The sequence below is a fragment of the Mya arenaria genome, chromosome 16 (assembly GCF_026914265.1).
Source record: "Mya arenaria isolate MELC-2E11 chromosome 16, ASM2691426v1".
Classification (NCBI taxonomy): domain Eukaryota; kingdom Metazoa; phylum Mollusca; class Bivalvia; order Myida; family Myidae; genus Mya; species Mya arenaria.
Genome location: NC_069137.1, coordinates 5,994,413 through 6,010,680, shown reverse-complemented (window position 1 = coordinate 6,010,680; position 16,268 = coordinate 5,994,413). Strand labels below are relative to the sequence as shown.

Below are 16,268 nucleotides of genomic sequence, written 5' to 3'. Positions count from 1 at the left end.
AAGGGACAATACACATGAGTTTAAAGACAAACCACAATCAATATCATAACATTTTTTTTTACAAGTGTATGTCATACATCGAAGAATAAACCCACATCCTTGACAGTACTGGACCGATATGCAAATACATACCGGTACACTAAATCAACAATTCTATTTGAGTCAATATTTCTAATGGGCGTCGAAAAAAGGGATTTCGGGGGATGAACATCCAGCAATGAATTGTGTTGCCTTATTGTTGTAATGTACATTGTATTTTTGCTCGAGTCCAACACCGGACACACTTTTCATCTTAGGCTTATTTATATGTTAAATGCAGCGGTGTCTTGATAAGTTTGTAGATGAAAAGGCGAGGGGTGAAGTTTGTGAGTAACCCCAAATTAACATTGGGCATCGGTTAGAGTGCTGTGTTAGTGTTTTGGTGATCATAGGTTCGAGCCCATCATTGGGCACACTTTTCCTCAAATTTACTGGTAAGTGTTATTGTAGACGTCATTCTTTGATAAAATACAAGTAATTATTAAACCAATCACCTTTAATCACTCACAATTTTATTTTCTTAAGTAAAGTGCAACACAGCATTCCATTAACAATGCTGACTTAAAACAGCCATATGTAAAGCAATATTATGGAATGCTGGTTGTTCCATTTTCCTTGTTTCCAAAAAGACTCCAATGTTCATAACCTGTCTTCTTAAGTATAACAATTGAATGGCACTGCAATTTTTGTTTGGTAAGCCAATCCATTTTAACCAGCAGCTTCAACATTTTGGGGAATGGAGCACGGTGTGAATGCACTGTTCTGGTGAAGTAGTGGCGGCCTTGCAGTTGGTAGCGGACTTATGTATTGGCGGTATTAATAATGAACGTTTTAAGATAAGCAACGTCAAGGGCTTGTTAAGTCGTGGTGTATGTAAAGTGGCCTCTTGAAGTTGCGGCGGGAATCAAGTTGTCAGGACAAGATGCTTCGTAAAAGTAGTGGCCTGGTAGATAAGCGTTGTAAAGGTACCGGCCTGTTACCGGAGTTTTAGCGGCCAGGTGACGTGATCTAAAATCCCTGCAATGTATATCGCCCTAGCGACCTCAATTTGTATTTTCGACTGCATTAATTACATTCACCTATTTATTGAATTAATAGTTAAACTATGAGGGTTTTTTTATTCCATTTACGAAAGCGTTATGATTTCCGATAGTCATTTAGGCCAAGCTGATATATTTTGCCTAAGGAAATACATTATGTTTGTTTAAAAGCTAGTGTAAACACTTTTGTTCGAGTTTCATAGAATTTCTTATCTTTAATTTGACAGGCATTTTGAGATTAGGAATTTTCATACAACATATTGTTTAACAATCGAACAACAAATAAACGGTTTTTAGTCTGTGATCAGATTGTGCAGTACATTTGTCGATTACATTGACAGCGTGAAGATTTAAGAAATTAACGAATATGTTACTTATACTTTGTGTTCTACTATGGAATATCAGTAAGTGTACTTTAACAATATTTCGAAGACACAAAAGCTACATAATGTAAAATTATATAATTGCTTAAACGAATTAAAACATTAAAATTTTGATGAGTATATGTCATTGGAAATAAACTTGATTTCGTTTTTTAACACAGGAAATAAAAACAAGATCCCGAGCAACAAATAGCAAGTATTTTATATAAAGTGGTGCATAATGTTGTAATTAAACTGACACGTTACTTAACTAGTCACATGTGTAGAATATTAAGTGTTTAAAAGATGTTTTTGTCAAATTGAATGGCAATTTTTATTACAAATTGGTCATACATTTATTTTGATGAAGCAGCTGTCAGGCTTCAAATTAATTCAGTAAGATCGGATAATCAAAACAGAAATGGTGCCAGTAAACAATATTTAATTTTAAGCACTTATCCAGTTAACGCCGCGAGGTTTGAACATCTTGTGTATGAATAAAATGATTAAGCTGGGCAACTGATCTGGGTAATAACATGTCTTCAGCCATGTAGGAAGGGAACACTCTTTTAACACTATGTCTGTTGAGTTCGTTACGACAAGGTGGCATACCTAGTGGAGATCGGTATACGATACAAATAGCTGGGCATGTAGGTTGTATAGGACATGTCATAAGTCGTCATATAATACACAACTATATACAACGAGCTGATTGAATGTGTTAGTAAACGAACCTCAATTTATTTAATTAAATAATAATGAGAGTTTTAAAATTGGCTCGAGTTTGTCATGTATTCTAAAACGCAAAGTAAATAAAAGCAATGGAGAGTCCACGATTTATTCTGGAACAAAACAAAATAATGTTATACCTACTTAGCAAACTAATTTTAAGTTTATTTTAAATACATTAAAATGGAAATATAAAATCAAAAGCTTAAATATATCGACAGACGGGTACCAGCAAAGGTGACAAGCTCATACTATACATACAATCCTACCAACTTATTCGTTACTAGAAAAGGGGAAAAGATAGGTGATCATTATATATTTTTATTTTATAAAACATAATTTATATTCTTGCACTGGGTATGTGTCGAACTTTGTTTGGAAATGTTGATGAAAGTATGTACTTATCGAATTAAAGCGCCGCGTTTGAACAGTTTGTGTTCATAGAATAATGCATTTTGACTATATTAACATAGACAAATACATGTACCTGTCGCTCGTCCATCATTGTAGTCATAAACATGTAATTTACTATTTTGATTTTTTTTGTGTGTTTCAATTAATTTGTTTCTAAACTGAACATTTTGTTTCGCCATTTTTCATGCATGTTGAAGATAATGTGTTCATGTTGTAGCAGATTGCTGCGTGCGCACTTTTCATAGTAAATATTTAACTCAAATCTATGACCTGTCCAAACATCGTAGTCAATCACTCAATGGTCTGCAAAAACAAATACGATGGACCCGCTGTCAAAAGCAGTATATTATTTGCTGGTCATAATAACATCAATAGTTAAAGGGAAGTAAGATGCTCCTAGTCTCAAAATACTTATACATTTCTTAACAACATTATAATCTGATGACATAAATGAACGCAGCTCTGTTACAACAAAATGCATATAGATATCGATAGCATTTATATAAAATAGTTTGAATTATGATAGATACAAAATAGGCGTAAGATAAAATTATGGAGGTTTTAAACAACAATTTACAACCGCTGATGTAGAGTATAGCGATGACACTGTCGGAAAGAGAATACAACGGCAGTTTGCAGAAATGTATTCATTTTATTAAAGGATTGGTCTTGCTATCATGATTTCATAAATTTGACAAGCAGTTCGGCTTCCTTTGACGTTCATACAAATACACTCTTTTCAATATAACCGATTTATGTCTCTTGTATAAAATTAATATTCATTGAAACATCTGTAACAATTAGGGCAATTATTGTTTGGTATTGTTAAACGTAAAAGTATAAAATATAAATTTAAAACATATATAAAAGTCATTGCTAAAGACTGATTTGTCAAGATTTAGATTATGTAGGCATTAATTACACCGACTTATACATCACTGTTAGAGAGGACTTAACATGTACAATATGTTACACAAATACGTGTTTCACATTTGCTCTCTGTATTTTGAAGTTGAAACTAAGTTTGATCTGACCTTACGTCTAAAACCAATAGTCGAAGTATTAAGAATATTTCAAACATTGTATTGAAAGCAGTGACAAAACATACTTGCTTCTTTATTTCTTGAAATGTATTGCTTTATTATTTGATATCAACTTATGTTGTATAACTACAAATTGTGTTCAGACATAAATATGTTTAATTCTTTCTTTTGGCTTTTCTCTTTCCTATGGCTATTATTTTATATATTGTGATGTTTGTGCTTGGCAAAAGACATGCATTTGCTGATATCGCCAATAAACTAAAACTAGACAAATCGATTTTACTGACTTAAATGAATTTCCTTTCAGATTTGGCATGTACACAATCAAAATGCGAAAGCTACACAAATCTTACAAACCCTACACTTCGTACAGACAATAGCGATCCAAAGCCCGTTCAAATAACTTTAGGTTGGTACAGATATATTGGCACTGATACCGGTATCATGGCAACTAGCTGTCCGAATGGTACCAACCAGTGCGGTGCAAAACATCAAATCTGGATTAAAGGTATGTATTGACTTGACCATTACGAATTATACAGATGGACAATTAATACGAAAGTTGTCCAAACAAACTTTGGACTCTCTCGGTTATTATCCGCATTTGTCATGACTCCAAAACATCATAGAATAAGTAAAAATTGCAATTAATTCATTGGACTAATTAATTGGACCATAATAAACATGGAAAAAACAAATGCTTGTGTAACTGATACTCGTTATTAACAACGTTACTTTATTCCATTACACTTCATATATACCTTGGAAAAACTGACTAACAAACTATTGCTTCAATCAATATGAATGAGAGAGCTGATACAACCCTCCTTTTAATGAAATTGCGTGTTACAGTTGTCTCCACAGGTGTGTGATCTACGTCGCTGTTTAAAACAAGTGTAGTTACAAGGCGGAGTTCAATTCGAGCTTTCGCAATAATACTCTACGGGAAAACACTAGTATGATACATTTGCATATTTGCGTAGTTGCACCTTGTGTAACCAATGAAACCGCCTCATTAATTGTTCATGATTACAATATACTTATATTTAACCGTGCACCACATAGCAGCAGTAGTGTATCGAGCGTATCCATCAATGGAACTTGAACTTATATATTAATTAATATACGCATTTGTTAATCACAATGAATTATATCGAGGGTGATTGTAATGCGATTTGATAGACGTATTTGTTCCCACGTCATGTTAAGTCTCCCATCACAATTGAACTCTTCATTGATACATCAACTGTTTCGGATTCGACTGAATTATAGTGACACGATGTGCTATATGTGACGATGTGCGTCTCGTGATGTATTGAATTAACGGTGGCAAACTTACATTTATGTCTGCTTGGTTTATCTCTATAGGGTTATTGTATTTTTAAAAACATCCATTTTGTTCAGGTTCGTTTCCTGCCGTTAATAACGGACCTGCATCTGTCAATGCATGTATCAGGACTGTAAACCTTGATGGGACGGCCAACTGTTGTGGACGAACAAGCCAGCTTCCAGTGGAAAACTGTGGATTGTTCTACATTTACTTCCTTTTCCCTCTACAACCTGATACCCATGTTTGTTTTAGTAAGTAGTATATAAAATATAGGTGCAACCTACGGAACATTGAGGTTGACTATAAAATGACCATAATTTCTGCAATAAATTTTAAGGCAATATCCCTTAAACTATTATCAGTTTCGTTAGTTTTACATGTTCGTCAAGTCTGTACTTAGCGTAAACGTAAGTAGGGTCTTAGCGAGATTTTAAAATGTACAAGGTGATGCAGAGAAAGAGCATTGTGATTAGGGAGAAAATGACACAATGCGGCGGGCTGTTAGGGTTTTCAGCCAAACGAATTTTGTAAAAAAATGTTAGGATTTTTGTTTAACTGACATAGGGTTCAACTGCCAAATATGGTAAATTTGAATGAAGTGATAATCATACTATGGTTATAGCTTCAAAAAGGTACTGGGTACAGCACCTGTCTGGAACTATTTAGCAAAAAAACCTTATGTTGCGCGAACTGATGAGATATTATGTATATTTCAAAAAAATCCTCACTTTGATTTAATCTTCTTACTGGAACATACTGTATGAAATGGTTTGGTGACGGTAAAGATTTCAAGATCACGCTTTTGAAGAAGCGTGTTTTGGATTAAAAACAATACTATTTGTTAATTTCCACTGGTTTTAGTATTTTAATAAAATTGATATAATTATTATGAAACCAATTTACCTAATTCAATGTTTTTGAATATTATCTTATTAGATAATACAGCCATGAAACTGACAAGAGCATCAACACCAACAACTGCGATAACAACATCAGCACCAAATTAAACTTCAAGGTAAAAAATATCAACACCAATCCCAAGTAATACAACAACACAAACATCAACAACTACGACGTCAACAAAAGAATCATTAGCATTGAGTTCGTCCATACTTTACATCGTTTGTATTTGTATTGCTATTTGTTTTTCATTGACCAATACAAATCCCATTGGTTAAATATATATTATGTTTTTCGAATTTTCACTTTACATGAATATATTAGCGAAAACTATAGTTTGCAGCCAAATGACAAAAAAAAACAACAACATTATTTTAAGCAGTTGATATCATAAAAATGATAGATATATTCGATTTTTATCGACATAATGCCAAAATTGAAATGTATGTTCGTTTTATATTTCAGACTCCGTAACATAGTCACTAGTCTCGATGGGAATACTCTTCAATTAGAAAGCAAGGTCGAGTCAAACTCTCCGGATGTTAGTGTTATTTTTTAATCCAGTTATAGCACGATACTATTAAATATATTTAATCCTAGAGAACTTCATGAAAGTTCATCATTCTTTATTAGATTATTTACAATTAACCATCAAAGAGGAAACTGTTTGGCGTTGTAACGGATACAATACAAAGAAAATCCCCATGTCTCTCAGGAACAGCTAATGCAGTCTATTCACCACCCAATAAACAATATGGTTTGTATATGTTACTGTCATATTGTTTGAGTTGAAATTGAACGTAAATAACAGATGTGTACGACCAACACATCAATAAATGATGATACAGTCTGAACAAATTACAGGGACAAACAAAAGTATATGCCAAGTTTAACCAAGTACCCTTGTGATTAAAAAATAAATAAAAAAATCGCGTCATTCTTGTATAATTTAAATCCAAATTTGCGCCTATTACCGTTTAGTAAATTGCTATTTACAATTGTCTTTGTATAGTACACCAGTTTTTAAATATTTTTATATTATTCCAGGCAGTACATATACAAACAAAGTGATTGATCGAAAAGTAACATTTAAAACATTTAAATGGATAAGTTGTATTAGTGTTACAGTGTAAAGCAACATGTGCCAAGTTCAAACAACTAATCTCAAATTCAGTCTAATCGAATACAATGCCCGGACCAGGTGACTGCCTTTTTTGATTCGATTGATCTTTAATGATCTCGTTCTGTAATGATTTACTTAACAAAGTTCTGCATTAAATAAGTAAGTATAAAAAAGAAATAACACTGAAAACCTCGTCAGGTGTTATACATTTATTTAACATCTAATCAACAGGGACATTGTTAACATTTGATTAGTAACACACAACAACATCTATCTCCCTGGGAGGCATGCATTGTGTAAATAATTTCTATTTGTCCGATGTGTGACAGCACTATGTAGATCATCTATTGGATTTTATAATTGTTTTTATTTTCATAAATGTTACAGTCATTATGAAATGCTGAAATACCTGGAAACCTTCTAATCTGCATTTCAGATGCTTATTATCAAATCTTCCTTGTCTTTAGTTATCGTTATGTTCTGGATCAACAGCAGACCAGATCTAATTAATCTATGACATGAAAATAAACTGAAAATGTCAAGGAATCGCCAGTTCAGGTGGTTAAACAGTTCAGCGTTGAATTTGATCATACTTTAGAGGACCTTTAGAGGATACCTTTAGAAGAATACTTTATCATACCTGATAATAAATAGAGAAAATTACATTAAGATTATGGACAATAGACTAGTTACATTTCGCCTTTTATTTTTGTTCGATATCTGATCTAAACATGGAAGTCTTGAACCAAATATCCTTAATGATTGATTTTTATTATTGTATATAAAACATTTGTTTGTTAATCATTCGATGCATCACAAACAAAATAAACACCGATACATTGACAGTATCAATAAGAATATCCCCTTATATTCCATTCAAATATTTACAATTTACATAGCATTGTGCCTATGCTTGTTTTAAGTGTTTCAGCATAGTGTTGCAACGAGCCAATAACGTTTATAGTTGTTTCATAATGGTCTTAGGAATTAGTTGCCCCAGCAACAATTTTTCATTGATTAATGTTTTAGTTGATGGTATGACACTTTAAATATAGTTTTCCTTCAAAAGTGTTTGTGTATCTTTAAATATTTTATAATAAAATATGAAACATCATTTGACTTTTTGTTTATTGTTTAGATATATATCAATTCTGCTTCACACTTCATGTTATGTAAATCGTGTATTGCTATAGCAGCGCCAATAAATGAGAGTTTACGCATTGGTGTTTTGTCAAAACTCGGGACCATAGTGATTCACAATGTAAATGTTTCTTAAAAAGGTTCAATCATAATATCAAAACAACAATTAACATCCGCCAATACTATGATATGAACTTCAAACACGTTATCCCAGACGGTATATTAGCTTAATAGGTGGCGTGAGTCTCAAACTTGTTTGCAGCCGTACAAGTTTATATTAAAACATGACCACTGATCATATACCTTGTCTTTATAACATGTTTATGTTGTACATGTATTTGGGAGAATAAACGTATAACCTTGACCTGAGTTGCTCATGTATTATAGCTTTAAGCTATTGATGACACTGGAAATGTTTTCACCTTATTTTTCGTGCTTTCAACGATATTTTATGTAGAAACTTTAGTTAAGTCAGTAGCAATAACGATTTATTTAGAAATGTATCAAGGTTATATAACACAATAACGTACATAGTCATGCACATGCAGTGATTGTTTTTTTCGTTTTAATCAGTCGAAAAGTGACAAGCATATCAACGATCATGCGACAAAATAATGTGCGATCAGGAAAGTAATTTAATGATTAACTGCATTAGACCACCATGTTATATTATATTTGAATGTATATCCCTTTAAGGTGGATCTGCATAGAACACTAAATGCCAACTACTCCGTTGCTCCTGCAACTGTACAGTGTCGTAGCTGTTTCATGAACCACCGGTGATTGTATTAATTTAGATTATCATTAAACAACATTTATGTTAAGCTATACACTCTAATGACCACACATGGGCAAAAAATAAACCATACTTTATGCTAACGCTGAAATATGTATTGCATGCCCTCAACTAAGATAGTGGACAATACGTATTGATGAGCAAATTGTTATCTTGTTTTAGGTTTATTGTGCTTCGGATTTGATGATAATTGCTAAAAGCCTTCTTATAGATACTTTAGGACCTCAGTTTAAATCATTCGATGCATGGTCTATTCCATATCCACGAAAATAAAATACCAACATGTGCATGTCCTGTTTTCATTTTCATTTAAATGTCCTGTGTTGATATATGATGGAAACAAGTTATTCATGTATTAATCTGAGGCCGTCGAGGTGCAATTACCTCCTACAAGCAACTAATCGTATCAATTGAGGTATTTTTGTTATTGATTATGTATGTAAATGAATAAAACTACCTACTTTCATCACCATTTTTTATTTTGGCAATGAACGTGTTTTGATATGGACAATTTTAGTCTTTTTCCGATGCCGTTCGTCATTCCTTGATCCCTTTTAAATGCTGATGATAATCCTGATATGAAACAAATATACTATCGTTTTTACAGAGAGCTTATAAACGGACTTATGCGCAACCTATTTACGATCCAACAAGAGGGATATATCGGTCTTATATTCGCAGCGGGCTAAGGCAATAACGTTGTCTTTGTTGAAGACAAAACATATCCCGAAAGCGAACAATGTTACAACAGCGACGTTAACTCTGTTGGCCCCGTTATCATATCCTGCAGCTTATTTTTGGTGATAGTTACGATGCTTTTGATTTGCTGATCTTTATGACAGCATAATTTTGACGTGACATAGCTTTACATAGAACATGTAACACAATTTTGAATAATGTATCGATAGAATTACAACATTATATTACTTTAGATACACATGATACAGGTGAACTATAAACACTTTGGAATACTGTAATGCGACCGACTTCTTTTATTTTGGAGTTGCACAACTTATGGCAGGTTCTGTCTGAAATTTGATATATTTAATTGATTCAACATTAAGCGTGTCCTTAAAACAAACGTCTGAAACAAGATATTTCGCCACGAAAACAACCAAGACCCGGCACCTCTATAGTTCATTAAGACAGTACAAAGTGTTCTGAAGGTACACTCTGCCATAACGTACTATCAGATCATATTTGCATTTTAAAACAGCAAAAAAGCAGAAGGATACGCTTGAAAATGGAATACTACTACGTTTTTAAAAGATCAAACATGCTTTGTTTAACTGGATGGCACATGTATAGTATAGGCTAAGGTATCACGCAAAATAATAATGCCGTAGAAAGTTTGTCTCATTTGTCTTAAAAACGATATGTCATATTGAAAATCCGAGGAATTGTTTTAGATAATGCTTATAGATGTATGATTTGTTTAAATGGTTAAAACGGTCTTGTTGTGTATGTATATTCCAGGATATTGCCTCTTTCAAACAGCTATCATTTGTGAACCAAAAATAATTTAATGATTTCGGCGATGTAAAGGGGATTCCCTCGACAGTCAGGAAGTTAGTCATTCAAGCAAACAGAAAGCTACGAGTGTCCGTTTTATGATGCCAAGACAATGATGCCAAGACAATGATGCTCGTTACAGTATTGTTGAAAAGACTCAATCATGAGTATAAGCATGATATTCAATGCAATATAAAGATTTCTGCACTTCACTTATTTAAATAATATCACAATTTGATACCTCATACAATGCACTACACGGTGCGGCATTTCCGGAACAGGTCGGTTGGAGGGTAATCGGCCGTAAACAAATTTATAATAATATTGCCTACTGGTTAGATTCACCTTAGCACGTATGTGAGTGTGTGTGAGAGGGGAAAACGTCTGTGTATCAAGTGCGCCTCATACACCCCTTACTTATCAGGGAGCCCGCATGGTCCGGAGGAATAAAAAAGTTAAATGATTAACATTGTCTTACGGAAAACAATGTGTTGCTTTCTTTAGTGCTTTTTACATCTTCTTATGATAAGTTTGGTAATGTTTTTGTCTTCATTTTAAATGTCTATTTATTTTACTAACCAATCTTCTCTCTTCTAGCTTTTCGCATACATATTGTCTTTAGATTTAATGCTCTTAATCAACAACACATGATATCTATTTAAATCCCTTACATGAAATAACACACATAGGTGTCATGTTATCGCACATTATTTTGTAAAACATTTCAGCGTTATTAGATTTAATGCTCTTAATCAACAACACATGATATCTATTTCAATCACTGACATGTAAAAACACACATAAATGTCATGTTATCGCAAATTAGTTTGTAAAACATTTCAGCGTTATATTTGACAATTCTTCGGTCACCAGGGGGTAATAAAGTATACCTTATATTATCAGGTGCATTCATTTAGCATGTATATAAAGGAAGATACGACCGTTCCTAAATTATTAAAGGTTTTGATTGGATATAAAACATTTGTATGGCTATGATGCGAATCTTTACTAACACAATCAAAGCAGGTAAAGGGATAACCAGTATCAATAAGGTAAAGCCGCTTAAAGTGCTGTCAGATAAAAACACATTTTATCGCATATTGCCTAATGCTTGTGCTTAAAGGCTTTTCGACATGTTTGAGTGTGTTTGATAAATATGAACCATTATTTGTTTGTTAATACCTCAACTGCTTGCTATTAAATGTTATGTACTTTGTACTCTAGTTAAGCTAAAATTACCATAGCATCGCAATAGAATCAGATACCCTGCTTAGTTTTTCACTAACATGCTCCATATAAGAAAATTCTTTAGGATCAGTTAAAAGCTTAGTTTGTGACACTAGGTGACATTTTTGGCGCACCTTTTTAGGGATTCGTCATTAAGAAAATGCTTTATAGTTTCCCTCGAACATGCTCCGTTTGAGAAAATTATTCGTGTTCAGTTAAAAGCTTAACGAGTGATATTTCAACAAACGGTGACATGTTTTGCGCACCCTATTTTAGGCTTCGTCTTCTATAATATCCTTATTCATTAGAATTTTACCATTATGTCAACAAAAACGAAACATCCGCATTTCCAGATTATGATATAAACTTCAACAACCACTATCAATGATATGATAATTTCTAAATAAATGCGTGTGTAACATGATATTATGCAGCTGTGCAAGATTGTAATAAAACATGTTCATTGCTGCGTGATGACAGTGTAACCGTCCGCTGTAGACGGGGATGTTCATTCATAGTATAACGATCCGTTATAGACGAACGTAGTATATACGTTCATAGTACGTATGTTTACTAAGTTGGTTATATGCAAATTAGCAAAGTCCGGGCTTCGGATGGTTTCAGCGTTTACTGTATATAAAGAACAGCGCACCCCTTCAGGATCGAGTTTGCTTTTCTCTAAAGGGATCTGCTGGCCTTGTTGACGTCGCACATTACAAATGGTTGCAGCGGTGGTAAGTTGACAACTGCCGAATCGGAGTTGCCTTATGCACGAATTTTACAGACTAAGACACGAGACGAGTCTTCTAAAAGGTGAAAATAATGTAACGTTCCGCTGTAGACGGCGGATGTGCATTCATAGTATAACATTCCGTTATAGATGGTAGTACGTACATAGTACGTATGTTTACTTGGTTGGTAATATGCAAATTAGTAGAGCCCGGGCTTCGTGTGAATTGAGAGTTTACTGTATATAAAAACCAATGGACTTCTTCAGGGTCGAGTATGCTTTTCTCTGAAGGGATCTCCTGGCGTTTTTGACGTCGCACATTACAAATGGTTGCAGCGGTGGGAAATTGACAACTGCCGAATCAGAGTTGCCTTATCCACGAGTTTTACAGACTAAGACACGGCACGAGTCTTCTAAAAGGTGAAAATAATGTAACGTTCCGCTGTAGACGGCGGACGTGCGTCCATAGTATAACATTCCGTTATAGATGGAAGTACGTTCACAGTACGTATGTTTACTTGGTTGGTAATATGCAAATAAGCAGACCCGGGCTTCGCGTGAATTGAGAGTTTACTGTATATAAACACCAGTGGTCTTCTTCAGAGTCGAGCATGCTTTTCTCCGAAGGGATCTGCCGAAATTGTTAAAGTTGCACGTTACAACAGGATTCAGCCCTCTTCAACACTTTAAATGATTTCGCCTTATTTTTCAAAATGCTTTCAACATTATAAAGGTAGAAAACAAAGTGTGTCACCAGCAGCAATAACTTTTAAATGCATGCTTAAAAATCGTCAAAGGTTCTTTGACGTAAACATGTACTTAGAAACACACCCTCATTTCGACTCAATCGTTCGAAGAGTGACAATGGTATGAACGATCGTACGACAACATTAGACAAGAGCAGATAATACGGATACGCATCCGGAAATCTAACAAAATGTGGACAATGTGAAAGTGAGTGAAAGTTATCACCAACTTCAATTGAAATGAATAGTATTACTTGAAATACTTGTGCGATAATCAATTGATCATACTGCCCTTAGCAGTTGTCTGTTGACCATACTGGTCAAAGCAGTAGTTTCGTGACCATACCGGTCTTAGCGATTATCGATTGACCATACTGTTCTAAGCAGTTGTCTATTGACCATACTGGTATAAGCATTAGTCCTTTGACAATCCTGTTCCACGCGATAGTCTATTGATCATACTAGATTAAGCAGTAGTCTTTTGAACATAAGCAGTAGTCTGTAGATGAAATTTTATTTCATCAATTAAAGTGACTCTCTTATTCAAAATCAATGCATACACATGTATAACAAACATCAATTTTGACTGATAAACTTTTTACTAATTACTAGATAATGCATTTATGGAAATACTTTATGACTTATAACAAAATTGTAACCGTGTATTTATTAGAAGAAAGCCCAAAAATATTAAATGATTGGTGAATGCTAAACTATTTACTCTGGTCTACTTTAGTCTCGTAATTTAGAAATACCGTGTTTTATGCTCATTTCCTTAAAATTAAACTCGGTATCCTTCATAAGAATCATTGTTTTCGACATTAATTCATCACTTTTGGAATACAAAAACAAAAGTATTAATTGTGGTAAATCTTATTTGGGAGTAAGAGTGCATCTTTAAGATGGATTCAGTTATCTCGAAATACTCTTAAACAATACTCGGTATATTACCACTTGACATTATTAGCTGTCAGAAATAAAAAAAATCCAGTCACCATATACGTTAGCAATAGCTTGGTGAAATTTAACGAAGTAAAACTATCATTAATCAAATACAAGTTATTTATGTGTTTTTTTGTATAATGAGTCGTTTAGTGTTGGCGTTCAATTTAAAGAGTATACCGGTAAAATAAGTACGGTTATGATCAACGTCTTTTAAGGAATGGATAAATTTATTGTAATTTGTGCAATTACAACTTCCTCTGGATGTTTGAGGGTTTATTTTAAACTGCTGGCTCGCGAACTTTCATAAAGTGCCCGCAGATTAAATCTCTTCAATGTTATCAAGTTATCACTCGACTCGAAAATGCCACTAACGTCCGGATTGTTGGCTTTGACATCGGTGTTTTCTTGATGAACATTCGCATCGAAATTAATGACTCGTTCATGGCGTCTGAAATATAACACGTACACATTGATTCGTCTTAATGGGGAAATTGGATCATATTACATACAAATTCAACTGATTTGTTCTGAAAAGTACCGATATCTTATATTCAATTTGTCCAAACAAGTAATCACAAAAGAACAAAAATACTCATACGTACGATGTTATATACTTTCGAATACCGATAAAAAGAAGAACAATGGTTATCACTGTCAGAATCACTGCTCCGCCAATAAATGCCCCCGATACTGATGTATGTCCTGATTCTCTGGAAATACTTCTATTCACATTGGCGTTGGCCTTGACTGTGATCCCAGTTGTTACGGTAGGCTGGTCATTTGCTGTACCTGATAACATAGAATAAATATATTTCCACAAATATAAGCAGACATTATCAACAGTTTATGTAAATAAAACGCACATGTATGACAAATTTTACTTTGGCCTTATATTAAATACAAATTGCCATTACTTTTTCTGTTTTAAATTTTCCATCATTTCATTAAGAAACAAGTAAACACAGAGGTATACGATTTGTAAATAATTCAAAATTTATATGGGCTCACCAGGCATCAGCATTTATTAAAAGGACAAATCGCAAATTTGAACATTGAATACCTAAAATTATATGGATTATAGAATCATAACCTGATGCTAAAAGCTTTTCCAGACAAAAAAAGTCATTTGCTTACTGAGTGTAATGTTCGATGACGGTTGCTCTTTAGATGTATGCGTGGACATCACAGTTGTTCTTATTCCAAATGGTGTTAATCCATTTGTTGTGGTAGTAGTAACTAATGTTGGTTTTGTCGTTGTAGGTGTTGGTATTGAAGTTGTTGTCGTAATTATAGTTGTTGGTGTTGGTGTTGTTTTCGTAGTTGATGTCGTTGAAGTTGTAGTCGAAGTATTCTGTGTTGATGTTGTCGTTATAGGTATTGGTGTTGATGACGTCGTCGCAGTTGTTTGTATTGATGTTGATGGTGTCGTCATAGTTGTTGGAGTTGGTGTTGATGTTGTCGTCATACTTGTTGTTGTCAGCTTCAAGGCTGTGTTGTCTTATAAATATATATTTTAATACAAAACATTATTATCAGTTAAGATATGTTTCATAACATGTATATTATTTATATTAAGTAGGTATTACTGAAATAATACTGGATAGAAACAATAATTTATCCTAACCCAAACAATAAAACACTTATATAATAATTTTAAAATCTACAACCGTCACAAAGTTCTTCGAACAGGGGTAGAGTGTATCCAAATGGGGAAAAACATTTGAAAATGTTCAAAGGTATATCGTAGGTTAAAATTACATAAGGATTTTGCTCAAAGAAGGCTTCTCATCCCTTGATACCACCGTCCCTGTAACACATTTCTCTTTCACGCTCGGCCTATAATCGCGCGCAAGTACGCTTTGACCTAACTCAAGCTCCCTAAATGTTTGTTTTCCTGCTAATGACAATTTCATTTGTTTGTCGAGCCTAGTCCTAATTTTTTGACTGAAAAATAGTTTTGACGGTGTTTCGTTGGTTGTGGAATGCACAGCTGTGCGGTATGATAATAGAAAATTACTGAGTTTCAAGCCGAAATCGTCAGTTTCGCCATCCATAGCTCGCATAGCAGATTTAAATGAAGCATTGAACCTTTCAACGAGACCATTTGTTGATGGTTTTGCCGGGGTTGTTTTGATATGCATTATGCCATTACTTTGCATGAATTTTGCAAAACTATCAGAAATGAATTGAGG

General features: G+C 33.8%; 1 long non-coding RNA gene across 1 annotated transcript; it reads left to right on the top strand.

The window, feature by feature from the left end:
• Positions 1–1,418: 1,418 nt before the first annotated feature.
• On the top strand, positions 1,419–8,003 carry LOC128221055 (uncharacterized). Its single transcript, XR_008258880.1, has 5 exons — positions 1,419–1,483; positions 3,935–4,135; positions 5,032–5,208; positions 5,894–5,972; positions 6,323–8,003. It is a non-coding gene; the product is annotated as an uncharacterized LOC128221055 (long non-coding RNA).
• The last annotated feature ends 8,265 nt before the right edge of the window (positions 8,004–16,268 follow it).